This window comes from Bidens hawaiensis, unplaced genomic scaffold (genome assembly GCF_021521415.1).
Source record: "Bidens hawaiensis isolate Kalapana, Puna unplaced genomic scaffold, B.hawaiensis_p1.1 tig00015250_1, whole genome shotgun sequence".
Classification (NCBI taxonomy): domain Eukaryota; kingdom Viridiplantae; phylum Streptophyta; class Magnoliopsida; order Asterales; family Asteraceae; genus Bidens; species Bidens hawaiensis.
Genome location: NW_027492359.1, coordinates 420,698 through 425,114, shown reverse-complemented (window position 1 = coordinate 425,114; position 4,417 = coordinate 420,698). Strand labels below are relative to the sequence as shown.

General features: G+C 42.1%; 1 pseudogene; it reads right to left on the bottom strand.

Moving 5' to 3' along the window:
- Positions 1-338: 338 nt before the first annotated feature.
- Positions 339-4,091, bottom strand: LOC143548803 (subtilisin-like protease SBT1.5; annotated as a pseudogene).
- Positions 4,092-4,417: the final 326 nt, after the last annotated feature.

The following is a 4,417-nucleotide window of genomic DNA, read 5'->3' as shown; positions in this document are numbered from 1 at the left end:
CAAACTAGTAATAATAATAAAAATAAATAAATTAATTAATTAATCTAAATGGACGTAAGTCCATATTAAGTGTGTAATTCCAACACATGTTATACTTTTTCCTCCCGTGGTTTCTGTAATAGTAAGTCTCGCTAATTTGGGTGTTACACTACTAGTGCTGTAATAAAAAGTAAAAAACTAAATAAATAAAAACAATCAAGAATAGTGGAATACGCTTGTGTGTACATAAGTGATTTCAGACCCCTAAAAGTATAAAGTTTCGGGACTCCGATTTTTATTTTCATTATTTTGATGTAAAACATAGTTCACAATAGATGTAAAATCTAAAACCTGCAGTTCTATAACAAATGTTGGTGCACAACAACTATAGGCGATACCACATTATGCTTCCCATCAGTCCAAACCAACTTACCCAATTGTGTCTCCATACTCCCCCATGAGCCAATTCCCGTATCCGAGAATATTTTAACTGTGTAACTTCGTTTCTCACCTTCTGCGGTAAACCTCAATGTTTCTGGCTCTACTGTTACATTGGTTCCTTTTGGGCTTGTGATAATCGCATTGTAGTTTGATACACCTTCGCCTATGTAAGTTTCGGTTCTCGTGACCACAACTTCTGGCACTGATGACCCTCTTGAACCATATGCGATTGATATAGACGGATAATTGATGTTCCACGGCTTATTATGCTTCCGGTTGCACTTTACTGGTTTTGGTGAAAACTGTTTAAGAGCTTCAGTTGAGTAGTTCACTGCGCATAGAAATCGGAGGTAATCTTTCACTGTTATATCATATACCAACCCTGGATCGACGGCTTTTTCAGGGTCTATATGGCCTGCACCCGTGCTCCATACACTTGACTCGTTGTATGCTTGTTCGTCTAGCAATGGCTTCTGTTCTAAATCATTCATATAGGCGGTAGTCATCATTGCGGACCTAATCATAGCGGGAGACCAATCCGGGTGGGCACCTTTTAGTAAGGCGGCTAGACCAGACACATGAGGGCATGACATTGAAGTCCCGGATAGTATGTTAAACCCCGACCGTCGACAGTCAGATGGTAATTCGCTCGGTGGGACATCGTCAGGCCATGCTGCTAGGATGTCTACACCAGGTGCTATTACATCAGGCTTGAGTAAATAAACGAATCAGCACTCGGTCCTCTTGACGAGAAAGATGCAACAACTGGTGCGGGTTTAACTCCGTTTTGAGTCCCGTGAATCGCAATCTTACCCATGGGATTTTTTGTAGAGTTCATATACCCATGGAGTTTATTACGGGCAGACTCGGTTATCAACAAACCAGGAATCGTATAAGAGTCTGATACCAATCCTTCGCCTTGTGGAGCCACATTGGCCACGATCACCCCAATCCCACCCGCATCCTTCACCACTTCACCTTTCTTGACTCGAGCCGTATGAAGAAACGTGGATCTACTCACTGGTAGCAGATCTACTTTCCTCGGGTGTGATTATACTATTTCACCGATGGTTCTTCTGGATCTGTGTTCTTCCACCTACAAAATGAACAGCGCCGTTACTTACCCCTCAGAAAGGGACAGAGGGGTCCTCTTTGGGGTAACCCTCCGGCGTGAGAATCAGTATATTGTGGAGAAGATGATAATGTGTGTAAAAGAATCTCGAGAGTATTGCTGAATAGCTGAATACCCTCTGATTGTGAGACTGTGTGTGAATGTAATTCAATATGATTGAATGTGATATCACTGCCTGTAACTGTCAATGATTGAGTATGAATGTCTCATCAAAGTGGAGTTGATGCTGTATTTATAGTGCTAGGGTTTCCATTGATTTGGCTCAACCTCGTTGGCCTCCTCCAATCGCACTGCGCCACGTGTCCTCTGGGACACCTGGCGCTTTCTCGTTGGTTGTAATCACGTGGTAACACATGTGTCATGCTGAGTTGTCGACCTTTAATTTGGCAGCTGTCAACATCAGCATATTCTTACTCCTTAAAAAGATGCCTTCTGGAAGGTTGTCTGACGTGCACAATCAAGGTTGCCCTAATCCTGATTTGGATAAGGACGAGGTTGATTATGTGCACGTGTGATATGCGCCCATCCTGAGGATGCGCGAGGTCTTCTCTTTATTCTCACGCGCAGATATTTCATGCGCAGATGTGATATGCACGAGCATGTGATATGCGCCGCGCGTTGATGCGCTGCGCGCATATGTGTGCCTGGGCAGGTGTGATATGCACGAGCATGTGATATGCGCCGCGCGCTGATGCGCCGCGCGCATATGTGATGCGCGAGCATATGTGTGCCTGGGCATATGATGCCTGAGCATGTTTTGTATGCGCCATGCGCATAGGTTTTGGCTTTGTGCCTTCATAATGTCTTTATCTTGTGGGTTGACCCGCCTTGCTCGGTGTTGAGGCGGGTACATACCTCTTCACCGTACCTCCTCGGTCACAAATCACAATCTTTCCTTTCACAAGTTCAGTATCAAGTGTTCCGGGCATGCAAAGGACTGATTTCGAGTTTCTGAATTGGTTATCAAATGCATTTTTTTCCAAAATTAATGGAGAGAATTTCATGGCTGGATTATTTTCCCATCTTCCACTAGAAACAGATGCACCAGTGATAATCGTACCATCTTCCAGAATCAAATCTACGGGAAACCTTCTGTGAATTGTGCTCGCACCGACTGTTGTGATCCATGGCGTGCTGTTTATCACCGACATCTAGTCTGGACCACTATTCCCAGCCGAAGCTGAAACAAGAACCCCTTTTCTCATCGCACCGAAAATTGCTATAGGATCAAGGTGATATGGTCTACTCGCGGAGCCACCAACCGATATGGAAATGACATGAACACCATCTTCAACCGCCTTATCAAGACCCGCTAGTATGTCCGACTCCTGACAATTCTTGCCCCAACAAATCTTATACGCAGCGATTCTAGCTTTCGGTGCGACTCCAACGGCTGCTCCTTTAGCATAACCAAAAAGAGATGCATTCCGAACCATCCTTCCGGCTGCAATCGATGCTGTGTGAGTCCCATGGCCGTTGGTGTCACGGCAAGATTTAACATTTGCGGTTTTGTTGATTTGGTCGATGCTTGCTTCATACCCGGTTGTAAAATACCTGGCTCCAATTATTTTCTTGTTACAAAGTTTTTTTGTGAATTTTTCGCCTTCCATACACTCTCCTCTCCACGCTAATGGAATCGGACCAAGATCTTGATCATGAAAGCTTGGTGCTTCAGGTGAAATCCCGGTGTCCAGGATGCCGATGATGACATTAGACCCGTAATCAGACTCCTTCAAGATGTTAACAGGTTCCTTATTAGCAAGCCCCATAAATTCAATTGATCGAGTTGTGTGAAGATGACGAATTTCGTCTGGTAAAACCGCCATAACCCCTGGCTGTTGTTGTAGTTCTTTGGTCTCTTGAGGACTCAATCTGGCTGCAAAACCATGGAAAACATTTTTGTAAACATGAAGGAAGTCTTGATTTGGATCTTGATCAGTAAGTTTTTCAGAATTGAACTTTCTTGAGTTCAAGCTTGCAAGAGTTGCTTGATACCAACGCTTAACGTCAGTGAAAACGGATGGTTGCAATTCGTTTTGGATTCGTACGATGAAGGTTTGAGTATTATCGTGAAGTGCGGAATTTGGAATGAAATAGCAGATAATTATTATGCAACTCCATAACCAAATTTCACCCATTGAGATTGAGGGAGAAGATATATAAGTGAAGCTATTTGTTTCATTATTTATAACCCATGTATACATTCATACGGTGGAGGAAAGCATGAACTAGTATTGGGAAAACATAAATAATGTGAGTGTGAGCATGATGATAAGGCAATGCTGGTCATATCTATTTTGGGCATGATGATTGTGATATTGGCTGGATCAAGCTCTGATATTGTCAAATTGTCAAAAAAATGGGTTTAGTATGACCTATGCTTTTATCAGAATTTGCCGAAAAGGACCAAAATAGCCGCAAAAGTTATGAAAGATTATTAATCATGTTTGAACTCTTGTCCCCTTTACAAACGTCAGGTTGGCTTTTGCATGTTTTTCAGTAAAATCTTTTAGAGGTAAAAGCCCGTAGAAAAATAAAACAAATATGAACTGTAACTAACAAAAATACACTTAGCGGGCGCTTGGTTCGCGTGTTTTTTTTAAAGAATTAGAAATATAATGAAATGCTTGAAACTCTATTAGATTGGTAAACTTATTCATAAAATTAAAATTCTTCTCATATGCTCTCAAATCACCTGATCCGGCCACCCTCACTCCACAGTCCACCCTACCCTCGCCACCCAAACACCACCCACACACCCCAAAAAAAAAAGTTAAAATATAAATTATGTAACATACACACTTTTCTAGCATCAAGTGAAATATAAATAATGTAAAAACATAACATTCAACTAAAATAACATCC